The 23,247-nt window shown below is 45.2% G+C and overlaps 1 long non-coding RNA gene across 1 annotated transcript; it reads left to right on the forward strand.

Moving 5' to 3' along the window:
• The first annotated feature begins 4,514 nt into the window (after positions 1–4,514).
• On the forward strand, positions 4,515–22,595 carry LOC144599246 (uncharacterized). The gene is made up of 3 exons (XR_013547982.1): positions 4,515–4,687; positions 11,318–11,452; positions 21,623–22,595. It is a non-coding gene; the product is annotated as an uncharacterized LOC144599246 (long non-coding RNA).
• The last annotated feature ends 652 nt before the right edge of the window (positions 22,596–23,247 follow it).

Consider the following 23,247-nt stretch of genomic DNA (forward strand, 5'->3'; position numbering starts at 1 on the left):
GGCATTTGGTATGCTTGCCTTTATAAATCAGAGCATCGAGTATAGAAGTTGGGATGTAATGTTGAAATTGTACAGGGCATTGGTGAGGCCAAATCTGGAGTATGGTGTGCAGTTCTGGTCGCCAAATTATAGGAAGGATGTCGACAAAATGGAGAGGGTACAGAGGAGATTTACTAGAATGTTGCCTGGGTTTCAGCACTTAGGCTACAGAGAGAGGTTGAACAGGTTGGGTCTTTATTCTTTGGAGCGTAGAAGGTTGAGGGGGGACTTGATAGAGGTTTTTAAAATTTTGAGAGGGACGGACAGAGTTGACGTGGGTAGGCTTTTCCCTTTGAGAGTGGGGAAGATTCCAACAAGGGGACATAGCTTCAGAATTGAGGGACAAAGGTTTAGGGGTAACATGAGGGGGAACTTCTTTACTCAGAGGGTTGTGGCTGTATGGAATGGGCTTCCGGTGGAAGTGGTGGAGGCTGGCTCGATTTTATTATTTAAGAGTAAATTGGATAGGTATATGGATAGGAGGGGATTGGAGGGTTATGGTCTGAGTGCAGGTAGATGAGACTAGGTCAGGGAGAATGGTCGGCGTGGACTGGTAGGGCCGGACAGGCCTGTTTCCATGCTGTAGTTGTTATATGTTATATGTTATATATATAAATCAGAATCAGACTGCGTTTTGTGTGATCTTCCTATATTACTAGTCTTTGACCACCTTAGTGTTTCCACTGTCTACAAAGTGCTGGAGTAACTTAGCAGGTCAGGCAACATGTCTGCAGGACATGAATAGGTAGCATATTGGGTCCTGACCTAAAACATCACCTATTCATGTTCCCTAGAAATACTGCCTGACGACTGAGTTACTCCAGCACTTTGCATTTTTTTTGTATATACTGCCTGACCATCTGCAGTTCCCTGTGTCTCAAGTATTTATTTCATAAGCACAACAAACAGTGAGGAATAGGTACACTGAAATTCGTTACTTGCAGCAGCATCATAAGCACATTGTTTCAGACAACACACTAAAAATCAAAGACAGCAAAATGACTGCAAAAAGTACTGCGAGATAAAGGTCATGATGCAACCAGTCAGAATACTTTACACAGTGCATCTGTAGATATTTGTTAGAGTATTTGGTAACATGCAGAATCTCTTCAAACTTCTAAGGAAGTGGACCTTCTTAGAGATGACATCTATATGCTGGACTTAGCACAGGTGGAGATGTTAATGTGCCAGGAATTTGGAACTGCTAACTTTCTTCACTGCCAATCAATGCAACAATGAAAACTGACACATATTCTCCTGACATTCCCTTTCTGAAGTTAACAGTGTACTTTTATAACCATTTTTTAATGTTGCTATGGTCCTTTGCTTATAAGAGACGAAGTATTTGAAGGTAAGACAGTCAAAGTTAAAGGTGGGAACTTTTAATATATGTAGGACCGACACAGAGAATGGTAGGGCTTTGGGGAGTATTATAGAGCAGAGAGATCTGGGAGTGCTGGAGACAAAAAATGCAGGATTAACTCAGCAGGTCAGGCAGCACCTCTGGAGAGAAGGAGTGGGTGACGTTTCGGGTCGAGACCCTTCTTCAGGTACATAGTTCCTTGAAGGTCACAGATAGATAGGATGGTCAAAAATGCTTTTGGCACATTGGCCTTCATCAGTCAGAGTATTAAAAGTATAGAAGTTGGGAGATCATGTTACAGTTATATAAGATGTTGGTGAAGCCGCATTTAGAGTATTTTGTTCAGTTCTGGCACCATGTTATAGGAAAGATGTTGTCAAGCTGGAAAAGGTACAGAGAAGAGCTACGAGGATGTTGCCAGGATACAAGGGTCTGAGGTAGGGTTGCCAACTGTCCCGTATTAGCCGAGACATCCCGTATATTGGGCTAAATTGGTTTGTCTTATATTAGGCCCAGGGGGCTATGTAGGCCCGGACACTGTAGGCCCAGGGGGCGCTGTAGGCCCGGACCCTGTAGGGCCGGGCAATGTAGGCCCGGACACTGTAGGCCTGAAGACCCGGGAATGCCTAACGGAGGTTGAGTGGCAACCCGCCTCCCGGCCCGGGCGGCCGCCATTGGTGGAGCAGGAGTACGTGGACGCTGGCTGGGTGAGGTCACGTGGGGCGCGGGGTGCGGGGCGGTGATGTCACCTTTTGTCCCTTATTTGGGAGTGAGAAAGCTGGCAACCGTAGTCTGAGGTATAGAGAGAACTTGAGTAGGTTGGGACTCTATTCCTTGAAGCGCAGGAGGATGAGGGGTGATCATATAGAGATGCATAAAATCATGAGAGGAATAGATCGGTTAGATCCACAGTGTCTCTTGCCTAGAGTAGGGGAGTCGAGGACTAGAGGTCACAGGTTCAAGATGAAGGGGAAAAGATTTAACAGGAATCGGTGGGTAGCATTTTCACACAGAGGGTGGTGGGTGTATGGAACGAGCTGCCAGGGGACGTAGTTGAGGCAAGGACTATCACGAATGTTTAAGAAGCACTTAGACAAGTACACGGTAGGACAGGTTTGGAGGGATATGGGCCAAATGCAGACAGGTAGGACTAGTGTAGCTGGGACATGTTGGCTGGCCAGTGTGGGCATGTTGGGCCAAAGAGCCTGTTTCCACACTGTATCACTCTATGGCACGATGACAGTATTCTAGCTGGTAGGACCACTGCCCCCAAGCAGGATTCACTTCAAGTGCTGTCCCTATCTGAAGAAGGGTCTCGACCCGAAATGTCACCCATTCCTTCTCTCCCGAGATGCTGCCTGACCTGCTGAGTTACTCCAGCACTTTGTGAATAAATCGATTTGTACCAGCATCTGCAGTTATTTTCTTATACTAGCTGTCCCTATAGAGTTCGCTCCTTCTCCCCGTGATTGTGTGCGTTTCCTCTGTATCCTTGAGCTTCCTCCCATTTTTCATAGATATGCTGGTTGGTAGGTCATGGGGCCACTTTAATTGCCCCTGGTGTGTATTTGAGTGCTAGAGTGGAGGTGGGGATGTGAATGTGGGGAGAATAAGACATGCGAGAATGAATGTAAATAGATGTTTGATCGTCGTGCCGAGTTAGTCAGCGGAAGGATCAGTTTCTGTGCTCTGTCTGCCTGAATTTTTAACTTAGCATTTCTACTTTAATAATTAAACATTTAATTTATACGACAAACCATGCCGTTCAACCCTTTATTTTACTGTTAGGTGCTTCCGAAAGCTATAATTTCCTGCCGTGTAAAAAATGCTTTCAGAGTCGCAATACCGAGCTTGTCCTGCAGAAGGAACAAAACCAAATAATTAACCGTCGACTCCAATCACAAGTTAAACTGTCAACGAAGTTCATTTATAAAATGTTCAATGCAACTGCAGAAAAAAATGGAGGTAATATCGAAAATAGAATGTAGAAATCGAAGACAAAAAAATGCTTGATAAATGAAATGTAGTCGACTCTTGTGTAAAATACGTAGCACATTTGCAATGTTCTGAACGAATCCTTTAGAATGTATCAAAATGCACAACACTATAAAGCCAGAAGATAGACACGAAATGCTGGAGTATCTCAGCGGGCCAGGCAGCATCTCTGGAGAAAGGGAATTGGTGATAAATAGGAAACCCTTTTTTCTGACCCGAAACGTCGCCTCTTCCTTCTCTCCAGAGATGCTGCCTGATCCGCTGAGTTACTCCAGCATTTTGTGTCAATCTTCGGAGTAAACCAGCATCTGCAATTCCTTCCTGCACACTATAAAGTTAGAGTTGTTATAAAGTTGTTAGGGATTCGCAATATATTCGCGTCACTAGTATTTTCGGAGCGCCTTCGCATATATGCCACCAAGGGGAGAATCTTTTTTTTTTTAACAGAGCAGCATTAGGGGGCGTCATTAGACCGTAGAAAGTCTCCTTTAGTTGAACACAAGTGTTCAAAACACCTTTTGTTTGGATCACTAGATGGCGAGTTTGTTCCGGTGGAGAGACCCTTTCCGAGAGTGCTTGTGAGCTGTTGAGGTAAAGTTAAATCCAGCAATGTTTTGGAACGAATTGCCTGTTCTAACTCTCGCCCACTGTCAGAAGGGAAATACAAGGCAAGCCTTAGTATGTTTAAGATTAAACCATTAGAATATAGTGTTGTAAGAAAACAACCAAGTCGTGGATGAAAAGATGAGTAAATGTTGCTGTAACTCCCAGATTCGTCTGTCTTTCCATTAAAGATTCTGCAGTCTGGTTAGTAGAGGACGCGACTGTTTTCCTTTTAGAAACGGTCTTGACGGATATATTTTGCAGCTATTAAACATTTGTTTTGTGTTAAATATAGACTTACTAGCTCATGCACATTAACCTGAATGTTTATATTTTGGGATTAAAGCAATGTCCCTTGCAACTGTGCGACAACAAAAGACGAAAAGACTATATGCAAATCACTCCATTTTGACACTGCTTTTTGATTTTGATCTTAATAATACGGTGCGTAGAGTAACTTAAAATTAATTATATGGTACTTGACTATAAGGGAGGCCGCGCTATTGAAAAGACTCAGTGTTGGTGCAGCCGGCCACCTGCACTGGGCCGTATTAGGCAGAAAAGAACAGAATAAATTGCCGAAGATTTCTTAATCAGGGGAAGTTCGAGCTTTTCCCTCCATCACCCCAAATGTTGGGCCCGAGGACGGTTTGGGGCTACGAAGGAAATGTTTATTTTACAGAGAAGGTATGCTGCATATCTGAATTAGTAACCGACAACTTTGCAACAAAATACCTTTATCATTTTTGTAACGTTAGGAACAGTAGTGCACGGAAATAATGTAAATAGTGTTTTTATTCCGCTTTGAATGGGATGTAAATATTAAAAATGAAAATATATTATGAGGTTATTTTTGCTTTAATTTCACTATATTCACTTTTCAAGTTGTGTTAATATCGGAATGAAAAAAACAGTATGTAGAATTGTGTTATTTCGTTACGTTGTCTTCGTGGTATTAAAAGTGAAATACAATTAGACATCTGTAAAATGACAACAGTTTGACATTCATAAGTGAATGCATAGTGTTAGGTTTCTAATCTGACTATTTATTTTCACTATACATTGTGAGAAACGTTTTTGCGTGTAATTGAATTAAAAATATATATTACTGAAATCAATGTTATTGTTTTATTTTTAATTGTGCTGTTGATGCGAGGTTGCTAGAATAGCGGGGACGCTTCATATTTTCTGTTGCTGTTTTGTTTACAAATGTTGGCTGAAACTTTTTAGTGTCCGTTAATGGCAAAAGTCACTGAGCGAAGTGACTGTTTCAGCAACGACGACGGACTTTTCGTTGCTTTCCACGGTGAAATTTCAATGGTGGTGTGCGACTCCAATCCGTGGTTACTGTAACTTGGTCCTCTTTTCATCTGCACAAAAAAAGATTGACAGATGCCGCTCTGAATTCGAAGAGCTAAACGAATGAGTCGCGTAGGAAATAAAATCAGTGAATGTAAAAATCGGGGAGAGAAGGGATTGAAGCTCGATCGCTTTGTTAGCAGTTAACAGTTTACACCGACAATATATGATTTGGAAGTAAATTTTAAGAATGGATACGTTTCTGGCTTTTCCAATTTCAAAAAACTGTTGCTCTATCTATCTATCTATCTATCTATCTATCTATCTATCTATCTATCTATCTATCTATCTATCTATCTATCTATCTATCTATCTATCTATCTATCTATCTATCTACCTATCTATCTATCTATCTATCTATCTATCTATCTAAAATTTCAACTTCTCTCCAGCGTTATCGTGTACAGTTAATCTGTTTTGTTTAGCTGAGGATTACATGATTTGTACACGGCAACAGAATTGTAACAACTGCAGTTTAAGATAGTTGTTATGCAAAATGGAAGAGAAGGATATACGAGTTCCAACATTTTGTCTGATTTATACCTGGACATATCTGTGATTAATGACACATAATTGGCTAATCTCAAAGCAATTTTTCAAGCCTGCGGCTATTGAGTTTTAAGGGAACTCTGAGTGAAGGGGAATCTGGAGCGGGTTGGAGAAGGGGTGGCCCGCTATTAATCCTATGGTAAAAATAAGGGGGTGGGGAGGAAGAATACCTGATTTGACCGCTGCGCAAGTAAAAAACAAACAAAATCAATAACGCGCTGAATTTATTTATTTATTTACACTTCTTTAGAATTTATAAAACACGCTTACTTTAACCCAGAAAGAAGATTTTTATTTAGTGCCGGGCCAATTTATCTGTATTATACGGAATTTATCAATTGAATAATTCGCATTGTTTTGTATTTCCCTTTTTTTTAATTTAAAAAGAGTTTGCAAGACAGTAGGGCTTCGTTGTTTGTCAAGAAACGAGTTCTTTGTTCGATTTCGCCGCCTTAATGTTGTTTAAAAAAAAATTATGGCTAGAAAAAAACTCGGAGCTCGTGGGATGTTTTTGATATCAAAGAGCACATCTTCTCCAATAATACCAACAGCAACTTGTACTCACTAGAGTAAGAACATTAAAATGCTAAATGAGACCACAACCCTTAAATAAGTCAAGCCGCCAGTCCTCTTTGTGAAGGTACGACCGCTGTAGTCGTTTACGAATCGGCGAGTTCTCTATTAAAACACAAAAGCGCAGAATGTTTGGTTTATTTTTGACAAATACAATTAATTTTATGAAGATGACTGCAACAAAATAAATTCCCATGTAAAATATTTCTGATTTATAAGAGTCTAGAATGAGATCAGCATTTCGTTTTATTTGTCTGGGTAGGATTCTAAGCTTTGTCCATTTGCTCGGCAGCCGTCAGCTCCGATATTGTCAGTTCCTTCTCAATTATTAATGGACATCGGATTTTTGATTAGCTCATAATAAAAGCGTGGATTAGATTTATCACAGTACTTGGATTTCAGTTCGGGTGTCTTTAAAGCATCACGTTATGACAGGCGGGCACACACACACAGGGTGCTGTGCGCGGCTGCCCTCCCCACCTTCAATGAAACAAATATATACTTGTTGGAGTCACTTCTACCTTCTGACAAACATTTTCAGAATGTTCTACACATTAAATATCGCCCAATATTTTCGAGAAGCCTAGTAAAGATGTTTATGGGCATCATGTTTACGGCACAATAGAAGAATAATCAAAAATGCACGGAGCTTTGCGTGGAGTTATTTCAAAAGCGGGGAGATCATTATCTCCAATGACAATTTTTGAAAACAGACCAACTCAAATAATCATAATGAAAGAGATATGTGTATGATAGACCGCGTACAAACGTTTCGTAATGAAAATGCATCAGGAGTTAATGTTAATTGCAGACTTAATGAAGGAAGGAATGGTTGTTCAGATGGTCAGCAGGTATCTGTAACAGAAATATCCCTCTCACAAACATACACGTAACACAAACATATATTCACACAGTCATACATCAACACAAATGCTTTCATACACAGGCACACAATTCGCGCTCGCATGAGCGATCCAGGAGACGACTTCTTTAACGATTGTTAGAAAATACATTTGCGAATACGGGTTGTATTCTGCGTTGACCTTTTCCTTTGCGAACATCTGCCATTTCTCTACGACAAATACACCAGATCCTTGATGGTTCGTCTTTGTATCTATGAAGATTAAAACGTACCTCCAATATCTCTACTTCTGTAATGTGGACGTAACAAACTGCAGATTAGTGGTGGGATCTGATAGATTTCTTACTCGATTTTTCAGTGCGACTGGAAATAAACACATCTCTTGAATAATGATTTCAGTTATAATTGCTGGGCGTACTTTATGTGGAAATCCGAAGAGAAAGAAAACGCCATAATATTAATAATACAAATGATTGACAGTAGACTGTTGTAATGCCTGTTATTTTATATGAGATGGTGTTATTTATAATTCTAACAGGTCATTGCACGGAATTTGTTTTACTTTACAATTAGCGGACGGTAATGAACCTGTAAAAATCCAAATCGGTTACAACGTGTTTGTCATATTTTCTGTTGTTTGAAAATAGTTTATTGATTGTAATAACAGACGCGATATTTTGATCTGTGCTGACATAATGGGTGATTTATGGATTCGTTTGATATTGATTTCGCCGCGTTAACTATTCACATGGAAATGACAGATGAAACCTTAATAACTTCTGTTCAGAACAAAAATGCAAAGAAACATAATCCCCGCTGGTTTACCGGGTTTACAATTCCCTGTATCATTTATTTGTCTAAATGTTTAATGCAATGCATGTTAAATAGCTCATTGCTTCTGAAATATTCACTGGAATTTAGAAGGATGAGGGGGGGGGATCTAAAAGAAACATATAAAATTCTTAAAGGATTGGACAGGCTTGATGCAGGAAAAAAATGTTCCCGATGTTAGGGGAGTTCAGAACCAGGGGTCACAGTTTAAGAATAAGGGGTAGGCCATTTAGGACTGAGATGAGGAAAAACGTTTTCACCCAGAGTTGTGAATCTATGGAATTCTCTGCCACAGATGGCAGTGGAGGCAAATTCACTGGATGTTTTCAAGAGAGAGTTAGATTTAGCTCTCAAGGCTAAATGAATTAAGGGATATGGGGAAAGAGCAGGAACGGGGTACTGATTTTAGATGATCAGCCATAATCATTGAATGGCGGTGCTGGCTCGAAGGGCTGAATAGCCTACTCTTGCACCTATTTTTCTATGTTTCTATGTAGTCGATTGAGAATAAAACTGGAAAAAAAGAAACAAATACGATATGATGATTTGAGTTTATTGTTAGCTCACTGTTGCACAAGTGCAAAGGGGGATTGCTGATGTATTAAAAAAGACGGAATATTCTCGTTTGGTTCCCCACTCTAGTGATCAGGCGAGGAGACGTCCAGACAAGTAGTGTGTGGTTTGAGGCAGGACGCTACACAAAGAACCACGGCCGCCTTGCGCCGGGGAACCGCACTGAGCGCAGTCTGTCATCATTCACTTCATCCTCATATTCACATAATCCGAATTTGGAACAATATAACAACAGAAAAGGCGATTAAATAAAGAAAGTCGTGCTTGAAAATCTAGTATCTCATTTGCTAAAACTAAGAAAATCCGTTCAACATTAGCCGAATAAAATCAAACTGATCATCTATCCATCGTCTGCCCTTTTGGTCAACTCCGTGTCTTTTGCATTTTGAAAATAGTATATAAAGTATAACATTTGCTTTGTGTAAACATGATCTATATTTCCATAACATTGGGTTAAATCTGGTTGCCTTGAACAATTTTGACACATCGCATATTTAGGTAATAAACTTTACCTATGAAACTTAATGCGGGATTATTGCGAGCGAAACTGTGTAATTTACAGAGCTGGGAGACGGATATAAGGAAAATAAAGCGGACAGGATTGTGAAACAATTATGCTGTCAACAATGAACAGCGGTTAAAAAAATAAATCGCTACGTCCTGAAATGTTGCGGTTGATGTGAATGTAGTTCTATAAATTGTGAGTGGGTGGAAGTGGTCACCGTGCTTTAGGAAACGAACTGCCAGGATGCTGCTCGGCCGGAGAGCAAAATGAGTTGTTTGCAATTAATGCAAGTGAAAGTATTACTACTACCAGCAATCCGATTTAAGAGGAGGCATCTGTCTAATGCAGCCAATAAGAGCTACGCATTAGTGTTATTGGAGGCGAGAAGCGAGCGCGGCAAATCGCGGTGAGATTAAAGAATTCACAATCGGATCAGAGTATGGCAACTCAAACTCATACATCCAGGACAACAGAATGGCTGACAGACTGCTCCAGATCCACTCCCGGCGTAATCCGATTAAAGTAAAACCAAGCAAGCTACTCTGGTTCGAGTTCACGTGCAACAGATCAATAATATTTCAGGCAAACTGCTGCAGTCGGACTTCCTGTATCAGCATGTCAGTTTGCAAACAGGTAGATTAATTTAGATCGTTCCTGCCCCTATTCTCACCAGTCCAATAAATAGTCTTCCTCCCGATGGGCAAATCAGACTTCGCGTTCAGTAAAAAGAAGGAACGGACTGCAAAAGAGGAAGTGAAATTTCACTCCCTGCAATTAATCCGCCCCTGAGTCCGGCAGCCTAGACCCATCCAGCCTGCGCGCATCGGTCTCCAAATCCAACAGATTGCGATTAGCAACGCACAACTGTCGCTGTTTGACTGACGCTGCTGTTAAAAGCCGGAGCAGCGTCTTTCAGGGTTCTCCTCAACAAGGAAACGAGCGCATTGATTCAGTCTTAACTATTTTCTTTGGAACCACCGTAGAGTTGTTATTAACCTCTTCGAATCAATAAATCGCCGCAGAGAAATATAGGCGGACTCGCTTCCTACCAAAGATTGAAAAATACGGAGCAAAACAAAAAGACCAATTCGTCAGTCTGAAGAAGGCTAAATCGTCTTCTGTCAACTTCCCTCCACAATGCTGCTTGAGCCGCTGAGTTCCTCCAACACTTTTGTGTTTGTTCAATTATATAGTGCCTTTTACCTACCACCTGGAAAGCCCATTCACCCTTTATAGTATATATATATTTAACAATATCTATGGCGAATTTGAGGAAATCTGACTGATGGATGGTTCACGCCAAGGAAGATTCAATAAATGGCAGCACCCAAAGAATGTGTTTTCAGTGTTGCTTGTGAGGGATGAATATTGGCTGAGAAACATAGAAAAACAATAGAAAAATAGGTGCAGGAGAAGGCCATTCGGCCCTTCAAGCCAGCACTGTCATTCAATATCATCATGGTTGATCGTCTAAAATCTGTACCCCGTTCCTGCTTTTTCCCCATATCCATTGATTCCTTTAGCCTGAAGAGCTAAATCTAACTCTTAGTGCCGGTGACCAACTCCCGTGCTCAACTTCAAAAATAGACGCAAAGTGTTAGAAGTGCTGAGTCTGATGAAGGGTCTCGACCCGAAACGTCACCCATTCCTTCACTCCAGAGATGCTGCCTGTCCCGCTGAGTTATTCCTGCATTTTGTGTCTATCTTCGTTGCTGGAATAACTCATTCAGCGGGTCAGGCAGCGTCTTTGGATGGACCCTTTTCCAGTCCCGACCCAAAACGTCACCCATCACATAGTGTCTGTCACTTTCCGTCAATCTCATAAGACACGTTGTGTCTATCTTTGGTACAAACCAGCGCCTGCAGTTCTTTGTTTCTACGTTCTCAATTTCAAAAGCCGTGCATATGACCTTCCTCTGGGGGAAGAGGACGCATTTCATTCGACTCGAAACATTTTTTAAACAGTTTAAGATGCCCTTGGTGTCAGTTTCGGAAAATGTATTAGCATGCTCATTCGTTAGTGGAATACTAAATTAACTATTCTCCCATTTGTTACATTTCGCAGCCACATCATGTTGCAACATTTCAATGATTGCCTGTCCCCATTACTCGTCCTTCAGGACCAAGCTGGACTTTCAATTCGGTTTGAGGTGTGCGCAGAGGGCGGGAAATCCTGCCCGGTGGCAACTTTAAAACTCAAGTCAGTATCATTTTCCAAATGCACATTCTCAGCATTCCAAGTGTACGAATATTCCGCGGCCCCTTTTTAATGTATTTTATTACCTGTGTCTGTTAGGGAAGGTAAGAACATTAAAAACAAAACGTTTTTTTTACAAATAAATCACAATTATTTAACTTGGGCACTGACCAGTAACTCAGGAGCAGCTCAAGGCGGCGTGCTCAGTTCCCTTTTAGACTCTCCTTATACCGATGATGGTGTCATTGTAGCCAGTGACAGCTCCATGGCCAAGTTTAAATTCGCGACGACATCGCCGTCATTGGATGGATAATGTGTAGTGATCAGTAAGAGTATAGGAAGGAAAGTGATTATCTGGTTGAATAATGCTGGACCAACAATCTTGCTCTCAATGTTATTAAGACCAAAGAGCTGAGTGTTGACTTCACGAATGGAAACCTAGGCATCCTTGAACCGATCATCATTGGTGGGACAGTGGTGGAGACAATCAACAGCTTCAATTTCCTGAGTGTAATCATCTCTGAAGGCCATATCCTGGGCCTTGCACAATGATACAATGAAAAAGAAAGCTCACGGTGACCTCTACATCCTCAGACTGGCATGCTACCAAATACTTGGTCAGTGTCAGATCCTCGCCCTGATCTCCTCTCCCATCAGGAAATAGATACAGAGGTTTGAAATCACATACCTCCAGATTTAAGGACAGTTTCTTCCCAGCTGTTATCAGGCAACTGAACAGTCCTCTCATCAGCCATAATGTGGTCCTGACCTTCCATCCATGTCATTGGAGACCTTTGAACTATCATATCATATCATATCATATATATACAGCCAGAAACAGGCCTTTTCGGCCCACCAAGTCCGTGCCGCCCAGCGATCCCCGTACATTAACACTATCCTACACCCACTAGGGACAATTTTTACATTTACCCAGCCAATTAACCTACATACCTGTACGTCTTTGGAGTGTGGGAGGAAACCGAAGATCTCGGAGAAAACCCACGCAGGTCACGGGGAGAACGTACAAACTCCTTACAGTGCAGCACCCGTAGTCAGGATCGAACCTGAGCCTCCGGCGCTGCATTCGCTGTAAAGCAGCAACTCTACCGCTGCGCTACCGTGCCGCCCTTTAATGGGACTTCATTAGACGTCAATGTTATATCTTGTACTAAATGTTGTATCCGTTATTCTTTACCTGTGCAAAGTGGCTGACTTGATTGTATTCATGTATAGTCTTTTCTTTGACTGGATAGCACACAAACAAAAACTTTTCACTGTACCTCAGTACACATGACAATACTATACTAAAGTAAATAATTTCTACATGTGTATGGGGCAGCACAGTAGCGCGGCGGTAGAATTGCTGCCTTACAGCACCAGAGACGGGGGTTCGATCCTGACTCCGGGTGCTGTCTGTATGGAGTTTGTACGTTCTCCCCATGACCTGCGTGGGTTTTCCACGGATGTTCCGGTTACAACACACACTCCAAAGACGTATAGGTTTGTGACATATAGGTTTGTATATTAATTGGCTTTAGTAAAATTGTAAATTGTGTATGTAGGATAGCGTTAGTGTGTGGCAATTGCTGCCCAGAATGGACTCGGTGGGCAGAAGGGCATGTTTTTACATTGTATCTCCAAAACCAAAAATAAAAAGTAAACTAAAGGTGTATCACGAAGAACACATTGACTTGATGTATCACTGCCTGGTTGGCAATTCAAACACTGAAAAATGAAAGCGGTTGCAGAAAGTGGTGGAGATTGTCCTGTCCATCTCAAAGGTTCATATGTGATAGGAGCAGAATTAGGCCATTTGGCACATCAAGTCTACTCCGCCATTCAATCATGGTTGAATTATTTCTCCCTCCGAACCCCATTCTCCTGCCTTCTCCCCATAACTACTGACACCTGCTGGTACTGACTTCCTGACATTGAAGGAATCTACAGGAAATGCTGCCTCAAGAAGTCTGCTAAGATGATCAAAGACAATAGACAATAGACAATAGGTGCAGGAGGAGGCCATTCGGCCCTTCGGCCCTTCGAGCCAGCACCACCATTCAATGTGATCATGGCTGATCATTCACAATCAGTACCCCGTTCCTCCTTCTCCCCATACCCCCTGACTCCACTATCTTTAAGAGCTCTATCTAGCTCAAGATCAAAGACCAGGATCTCATCTCACTGCTACAATTGGAATGAAAGTACAGGAGCGAGAGAACCAAAGATAATAGAGCGGAGCAAGATGGACCACTCCATCGGAATCAGGTATACTGGTGTAGTACGCAACGGAGCCAAACGTCCGCCATTTTAGGAAACAAACCCTGCCATTCGTTATGCCTCTTGCAGTGAAATCTGTGTTGCGGGGGAACAGTATGTGTGATGATACCATAAAAATGCAGAATATATCTCATCTACCAATTCACATTTTTGGGAGTATTTTTCTTTAAAAATGTTTTCCCCTGCTTAATTTGTCTGATTTTATTCTTTCTTACAGTTTCTGCCCATTTCCCTCCCATCCTCCCCAGCCGCCTCTTTTGTGCAGTTTCCCTTGTATTGATCTAACACACACTCTGCACAAATTTAACGTTATATATATATATATATGAATGTGTGTGTGTGTGTGAGGCAAGATAGAGATAAATAGACCTCAAAGTTCCTTCTCATGGATCAGAAGCAACTTTGATGCAAAGCAATGCACTCTTTCTCTCTTCATCTTATTTTTCACATGATGTACATAAACCATAAAGGTGATTCAACCTTTATAGTTTATGTTTATGTTTATGTACATATATATATATATATATATATATATATATATATATATATATATATATATATATATATATATATATATATATACACATATAAATATTTGTTTAGCAATCTCTCTCTCTCTTTTTTTTTCCATTCCAAGGACTTTATTCAACAAATACATAATACAGTGTGCCAAAAAGTAAATAAACACTCAATGGTCACAATACATCAATCAAGGGTCACGTGAGCATGGACATAGGCCCGGTAGGGAAGTAGGCAGCTGACTCTGTTGTGACCATCGACCGCCCGCTGCCTGGACCGGTGAATGGCCATCTTGGCCAGGCCCAGGAGCAAAACGACAGGGAAATCCCACCCTCCCAATCGGCCCTCCCCACTCCCAGCCCTGTGCCCAAACAACAGGATCGTAGGACTGAAATGCAGCCAAAACCTGAGGAGCAACCCCTTCAGATATTCATACAGGGGCAGCGACCTCACACACTCCATATACACGTGGAACACGGACTCTTCCTCGCCGCAGAAAATACAAGCGGCAGCCGAGTCCGTGAACCGGCTCAAAAATTTATTACAAACCACGGCTCTGTGCAACACTCTCCACCCCAGGTCCCCGATGTAAAAGGGGAGGACTCCCTTGTAGAGAGACCTCCACTGGGGACCACCCCTGCCGTCAGGTGGCAACACGGACCACCAAGGCGTATCTGGACGAAAGACAAAGGCGAGCAGGTGCAGTGTGTGTAGGAGCATCCTGTACAGTAAACGTCTGCCTGCATCACGGAACGGCACACTGGGCATCTGGGAGAGGCGGCTCAAGTTGTGTGGGGGCGGCTCCCGGAAAATATTCCGGAGCCTGCGCCCAATGAGCAGTTCCGGCGGAGTGGGGGTAGGTTTGGCCGGAATCCCTCCAAGCACATGCCGCTCCCCGACACCCACCACGACAAGGTGAGGACCGGCCCCCCTCACAGCCGCAACACTCCCATCCCCCTGAGGAGCACCGCGCTGACTGAAGATGACCAAATTCCTCACTCTTAACACATCGCGGTAAAAACTTGGCATGTCCCGTGTGGGGGTTCGACTGATGCCCGCCACCGGGAGCCGCCAAACCCCCCTTAGGCAATGGCCCTGGCGTAAAAAATACGTGGCCAGAGCGTGCCATCTGGGAGGGTGCTCCGCGTACACGTATCTCCGCAGAGTCCTAAGACGGAGGGCCGCCACCTGGGTACGCACGCATACCAAGGACTGGTCACGCTCCTCCATCGGGAGACTCAGGACTGCTGTAGAGACCCAGTGTTTCCTCCCTCCCCAAAGGAAATCCACTAGCCTCTTCTGTACAGCAGTTACAAAGGCAGAGGGCGGGACAAGAGTTGCCAGCGGGTACCATAACATTGAGGCCACCAGCTGGTTTATGACCAGCACCCTACCTTGGAGAGAAATAACCCTAAGCAGGCCTGACCAGCGTCCCAGCCGGGCGACGACTTTTGTCTCTAGCTCATGCCAATTCGCCGGCCAAGCATCTTCAGTGGGACTCAGGTAGACACCCAAGTAGAGGAGGTGCATGGAGCTCCACGCATAATCTTTCATCTGGTCCGGCAGGGAGTCCACCTGCCACTGGCCCACTAGAAGGCAGGTGCACTTACTCCAGTTGATCCTAGCGGACGATGCAGCCGAGAAAACCTGCTGGCATTCGCGCATCCTCCGCAGGTCAACAGGATCAGTAAACGTAAGAAGAACGTCATCGGCATAGGCCGAGAGAACCACCTCCACCCCCGGTCCTGGTAGAACCAGGCCTGCCAACCGCTTCCGAAGAAGACACAGGAATGGCTCCATGCAGACCGAGTACAAATGACCAGACATGGGGCACCCCTGGCGTAACCCCTCCCCCCCACAAAGCGAATGGGAGCCAACAACGCACCGTTAGCCTTCACGAGACACTCTGCTGCGGTGTACAAAAACCGGACCCGGGCCACAAAATGCGGTCCAAATCTAAACACTTGTAGTGTCCCGAAGAGGTAATCATGATCCACCCTGTCAAAGGCCTTCTCCTGATCGAGGGATAGAAAAGCAGCTGACTGACCAGTGCCCTGGGCCAGATGGATCAGGTCCCTAACCAAGTGGATGTTATATTGGACGGACCAGCTAGGGACTGTATTGGACTGGTCCAGGTTGATCAGTTGGCACAGCACAGAGCCCAGGCGATTTGCCATTGCCCGTGCAAAGACTTTATACTCAACAGGCGGAGTTCGCCCTTCTTGGGCAGCAGGCCAAGGACTGCCCTGCGCCACGAGAGGGGCATCTCCCCGGTCGCCAGGCTCTCCCTCAGGACTTTCATGTAGATGCCCCCCAGGACATCCCAGAAGGCTCTAACAAACACAACCGTCAGCCCATCCAGCCCAGGGGACTTACCCCTCCTGAGCTGGTGCAGGGCACCAGTCAACTCCTCCAATGATAAGTGGTCATCAAACTGTTCAAACGCCTCTCTATCTATAGTCGGCAGCCCCTCCCACAGAACCCGCTGAGCCTCCCCGATGAAACCATCTGCGGAGAACAGAGTTCCATAAAAGGACCAAACTAACGCACTAATCCCCTCTGGGTCTGTGACAGAGGAGCCATCGTCCGCGAGCAGCTCGACGAGCTGTTTGCGGGCTCCTCGCCCTTTCTCCAGAGAGAGAAAGAAAGGTGAAGCTCAGTCCAGATCGTGCAGCATCTGGACTCGTGACCTCACGTAAGCACCTCGGGACCGCTCAAGCTGCCGGTCCCTCAGCGCTTCCTTCCTCTCCTGAAACTCTCCCCACTCACAGGAGTCCTCACCGATTCGACCTATCCACTAGCGTCGAGAAACTCCTTCTTGAGTCGCTCAACCACCGCGTCCCGCCTTCTAGTCGACCCTCCCGTGTAGTCCTGTGTAGTCCGTGTAGTCCGCGAAAACGCGTTGGAATCAGGGTGGAGATTCCGCCACGCATCAACCAGCTCGAAAGATTCAATCACACCTCTCAACTTCTTCGCTACTGCAGGGGTACACTGAGTACTTGAGCGATCTCGTGCCTCAAGGGTACAATTGAAATCACCCCCAAGGAAGACGCACTCCCCGCAATCAATAGTGCTCAGCAGAGCAGTCACCTCCTGAAGTAAACGCGCCTGCATTGTGCCGGTGCTGGGGGCGTACACGTTAATGAAATGTAACGGCACGCCATCCAGACTCAGGGCCAGATAGAGCAAACGGCCTGGCACAACTTCCTGCATCTTCACAATCTCTGGCTGGAAAATCGGGGCCAACAGGAAGGCCACCCCACTTGACTTTGTGCTGAGGTGGCTCATGTAGACCCCCCATCCCCCCACTCCAGGACCCAGGTGGGCTCGTCACTAACATCAGTATGCGTCTCTTGCAGAAAACTCACTGCATACTTCCCCTCTCTGAGGACCGATAGATGGTGAAATCGACGAAGGTCCCCCCTTCCGCCGTTTAGGTTTAGGCAAACTACCGTGAACTTGAAGACACACTACGGTTTTTCCACACACTACTTGTGGTAGTGGAGCACCTCCCTCTTAGGAGCTTCAAAAATTCTCCGAATTGACGCTTCTCAGGCTCAAGAAGACCACTATCCTTACTGTGAAGGACAGCACTAAGTGGTTCACGCGGGCTGGTTCCCCCGAGGCCTGGCCACCGTTCGGCAGCTCTTTGGACTTTGCTCCTACTGCGTTGGTGTTGTTTCAAAAACTCTCGAATCTCCCAGATACTGGCCGCTCGAGACACAGCACCGAAATCCGGGCATTCTGCCAACCCACTGACACCTGAAGCAACATCTTCCCCCCCACTGCACTCAAGATCATGGTCCAAGTTCGGCAGACTGCCTGCCGCTGGCTGCCAGCTCGCTCTCCTCACTGTGCAAGCTGGCCACATCACGCTCCCCCCCTCCGGCATGATCCCACCCCCGGGATCAGTGTCGAGGAAGAGTCCTGATGCCTCTGACAGCGATGAGCCAGCCAGTGAATGGCCAGGCTCCTGCACACTCTCTCCCGCCCCCTACAACTGGGCCTGGGGAAGAACAAAAACAGGGCGCCCCCAGGACCCGCAATCCGCATTCACCCCCGCAATCCAACTGAGGGACACGACCCCCAACAGCCCCGTCCCCCTCCGCACCCAGGGAACCCACTACCCCAGCAATACCCAGAGAATCTCCAGCCTCCACCACCAGGGGAGCAACGTCACTGTGGCCCACCGAAGGAGCCGGTGGGCCTCCACCACCAGGGCAGCAACCTCACTGTGGCCCACTGGTGCTTCTGGCGTCTCCCCTACTTCCTCAGCCGGTGGGGCAGCACACCCCTCAGCCACTCTCGTAGCTCTAATGAGGAGCACAGGCTGGGAAACCACCCCTACAACCGAGACTCCCCATTCGGGTTGCCTCTGCTCGTCCTCCATCCCAGGGGACACATTTCCAGGGCAGCCAACCCCAACAACCAGTGAGATAACACCCTCAGAAGGCCACTGGGACGAAGGGGCAACCACCGGCCCAGATGACACTAGTCCTGGACCACCAGCCTCGACAGGAATGGAGGGTCTCGAGGTGGGCAGCCCCCTGACTTTAGGCCCAGGGCCATGCTCTTCCTCATGGGGCCCACGCCTTCTCTTTGTCCCACTGATGTGTGGTGGTACGGTGATCTCCATAAAGGAGGAGTCCTCCACCTCCACACTACCAGCTTCCTCTCTTTCATCCCTTTGTTCGGCCACAGCAGCTCCCAACTGGAACTCCCCCGCCCCCTTCTGAGCCTCCTCAGCTCCTCGCTGAGCCCCGCCAGGTGCCCCTTGGACCTTCAGGGGGCCCAACAGGCACCCTTTGGGTGGGCTCAGGTGTGGGCGTGGGCCCATCCGCTTGCGGGTGACTCGCATTAGGATATTCCTTCTTCCTCCTGGCCTTCCTCCCCCTCTGCATCTGCCATCCCTCCCCGTCCTCCTCGCCCTCCCCCTGCACCTCGCCTTCAAGCTCCGCCGCAGGTACAGGACGTGGGGGCCGGGGGTCAGTGCTGCCCTGGGCCGCAAGGTGGAACCGGCAGCCCCGGCTCGGCCAGCAGTATCACCCCGGGTCACCGAAGCGGATCAGGCAGCCCCGGATGGGCCAGCAGTGCTTTCCTGGGCTGCAGCGTTGGGATTTCTCGCAGCACCCCGGCCATTGGGACAATCCCTGCGGAAGTGCCCGAACTCTTTACACGCATGGCACCGTGCTTCCCCCCAACTCCAATACACGCAGTATTGGAGCCCCGCATTCTTGACGACAAAGCTTCCCTCCGCCCCAACCCCAATCCTACTTCCATGGACACCCGCCGTTTAAAAGTATAACTCCTTTTGAGACGAGTGCTGTTGCGCCAGGACTGTTTAAGCCTAGTCAACCTGGACCGCACCTCCCCAATCTCTGCCAGGTGTGGGCCAAGGAGCGCATCCCGGATGAAAGTGGGAACGTTGCGCAGGAGAACCGGTCGCAAGGCGGACACCCATGGTTCCACTGGTACAAAGGTCCCCCCCACTATAAGCCCCTTCTCCAAAGCTAAGGCCACATCCTGCTGTTCCTTTAGGATGAACTGACATTTACCCCCTCCAACCTCAGCAGAGGCAATTTTGTCCTTCTGGAAAAGATCAAAGACTCTCCGAAATTTCCTCCTTGGACCACCGGTCCCCATTTTGGACCGTGATCCCATGCTCGAGCCCCCCTAAGTCGACATAGGGCTCCTCCTCTAGTGACTCTGGAGCCGCAGCCGAAGCCACACCTGCGTAGCTCCAAGCCCAAGCCCGAGCCGCTGCCATCCTGACAGGGGTACAGAACAACACCAGAGACAACAGCAGGCTTCGCTCAAGAATGATCTCAGAGTCAGTCTCAGTCTAAAGAGCAGCAGAAGCAGTTCTCTCCAGTCGAGCAAGGGAAACCGCCCACGCTTATCCTCACTGCCGAGAGCAGCTTTTGGGGGCTTTCTGAGGCCTTTCGAGCCCCCCCCCCCCCACTCGGAAGCTGCCAGATTCGAAAAGTACCTTCTCTCCGTTGAGCCCGAAGGCCTTGTCCAGGCAAAACGGTATGGAAGCTGGGTTATGGTGTTAGAATCGACACAAACACCACATCTTTCCAACTCCCGGTCTCCAGGTACGATTGGCAATCCGCCAGCCACTGCCGCTCCCACAGCACTGCAGACAAGCGCTGGAATTCCTCACTAAATGGAGAAATCCTTCAACAAACGAAAGTTTCCGAAGTCCAACGTTCAGTCAAACTTCGATCTCCCACTGCCTCTGTCCCTCTTTCTTTGACAAAGACCTTGAAAGGTTGCTTCAAATCTTCTTAGTCGCCGGAGCAGAGAGAAACACAACCTCTCTCTCTCTCTCTTTCTCTCTCTCCATCAGTCATGCACACACTTTTCAGCACATAGTTCTCCCTATCATGATCACTGTTCTCTCACATACATTTCATTCGGGTCTACCCATTCGCAATCAGTGACATCAAACTTATTTCCAGAAATCCTAATATTGTGAATAAAATAACTGAACGCATATCAAGATATTTTTTCTTTCTTTTCATTCTATATTAGTGTAATAAAATGTAATGCATACATACCTACACTGATACAGAAGTGCTAGCTTTAAACATGAATAATGTACATTGCTACCATAGTTTAGTTTTGAATTTAACATATAATTGAGGGGATCGGTGCAATATAGTACTAATCCTCACTTTTGTGAAAAATGAGTTGCATGGATTAACATGAACCTTACCCACTATCCTACAACCTGTAAAAAAATCTTATTTAAATTCAACCGATAAGTTGGTCAAATAACATAGGCACCTTCTTTTTTTTTGTTGTGATTTATGGATTTTTCAAATTTGAATATCTCATAATGACACATTTGTGGGTTAGCAGTATATTGCACCAACCCCCTCAATTTTAAATCATTGAAAAGATGAACTTCATAAACAAGGATAACACTTTTTATTTCTGTCATTCGTGGTAAGATTTACATCATTTTGTGTGTGAGATATACAGAGATATACAGAGTTGCACTGTTTTGCATATCAGCTAACCAATGAAAAGACCAGTTCCTGATTTATACTAGCTCTTCACCTTCCCCTCCTTGTCTGAAGAAGGGTCCCAACCTAAAACATCACCCATCCTTTATCTCCAGAGATGCTGCCTGACCCAGTGATTTACTCCACCACTGTGTCTATTTAAATTGGATTCATGCTTCTGTACGTCAGGCAGCATTGGTCATTTTAGTGGCTGTCAAGTGTTTTTAACTAATCAATTCACCAATTAAAAATTTCTTGGCTCTAAGTATAAAGTTAAATGTCTTTTCAATTATATTGTGGATGCAATAGAATTATATTGTTTGCAAATGCCTAATCTCTGCTTCCATGACTTTTTAAAATGTAGGACAAACAAAAAGCGATACAGCTCGTGGAGGAGAAATTAAAATGAACAGAGAAAGCAAAGAAGAACAGTTTATTAAATATGATCAATTGGTCTGATACAGAGTGGACCTCTGGTGTAAATATTCAATCAGTAACATCCAAAGATCACGAAGCAGCAACTCTTCAAGAAATCGTTATAAATGTCAACTGTCAACTTGCCCAAGAAGTTGAACAAAAATAATTGTTTGCAAACATTTGATATACTGTTTCCGTGCTGCAGTTGTTATATGGTTATATGGTTATACGAAGAAATCGCAGAGAGTTGTGAACACTGCCCAGTCTAACACACAGAATCTGCTTCCTAAAAAGGCGCTGAGATGTATCCATGACCTACTACGGTTTTTAAGGTCGAGTGGTCTACCTTGCTCCTCTATTATCTTTGCTGAGAACCGTTATCTCTAGGTTCAAGAACAGCTTCTTCCATCAGGTCCTTGAACAATCCGAACTCTAACCCGACCTCAGCACTGGACCGCTTTGGACTTTGCTTGACGATGGTCGCTCTACATACTTTTTTTTTTCTTTGTCATGGTCTAGTTTGTGCGGAATAAATGATAATTTATTGTATTACTGTTGTGTCTAATGCGCATGTAACGCTTCAACATGCGAGACATTCATTGTTCCGGTTCATATTCGGTGCATGTAAACAAATGAATAACTCCTGATTCTCATTTCTCTTTATAATACCGTCATTAATAATGTAACTTCAATTTGCTGCGTTTGTATAGTCCCGAAATGTTGAAATGCTCTCTGGATCTCTTCGGGTCGTGTAGTAATCTGATTATGCACATTTCTCCAAGAAAGCAGGAGCAATTAGCCCATCACTCAGCTCTTCATTGCAACACTCTAAAATGTTTTGTGAGATGAATGCCAATAGATGGTAAAGTAAAGTAATTTTAAAGTTATGAAAAAGAAAAGGGATGCGTTTTGTACCTCGCACAATGTGAGATTGAAATAGTAAATCTGCTTTAAGACAGCCTTGCTTTAAGTTGTTTTTATACGCCCTGCAACCCTCATTGAAAAAAAAAGAGAGAAATCCGTATTTCCCATCAGGATATCCCATGGATATCAGATTCCACCCCCCCCCCCCCCCCCCCCCCATGTCAGGTTGGCTTCAACTGTGGCAACCTCATCATTTTATTTTGCTGGATATCTCCCTTTAAACAAACTGGGACAACGGCTCACTCTGCTCGACGAGTGTGGGAAAGTAAAGGGTAGCTCAATGCTCAATGCACTGTGGCTTTCCTCCCAGTTTTATTTTATTTCTTTTTGAACAGGCTTCCTGTTTATAAGTCTCTGTGTTTAGTACAGTTCCGGCCACCACTTTCGCGGTCCAGAAAATGCCACAATTCGACCACTGCATTTACAAAACAAAAAATCATATCTGCATTCTAAATACTTTGCCTCAACTCGGCCGACGCCCAAAATGTTATGCTTTGCAGAGTTGCGATAGTCAGTTGAATTGTCGAGAATAAGGTGAAAGGGGAGAGAAAGTTGGAAGTGGACGGTGTGAAACAGAGCTGGGGTAAGAGGGATTTAATAAAGGGGGTGCGATGTAGCACTGGGGCTGGAAAGACAGAGAGAGACAGT

This window comes from Rhinoraja longicauda, chromosome 1 (assembly GCF_053455715.1).
Source record: "Rhinoraja longicauda isolate Sanriku21f chromosome 1, sRhiLon1.1, whole genome shotgun sequence".
Taxonomy (NCBI): Eukaryota; Metazoa; Chordata; class Chondrichthyes; order Rajiformes; family Arhynchobatidae; genus Rhinoraja; species Rhinoraja longicauda.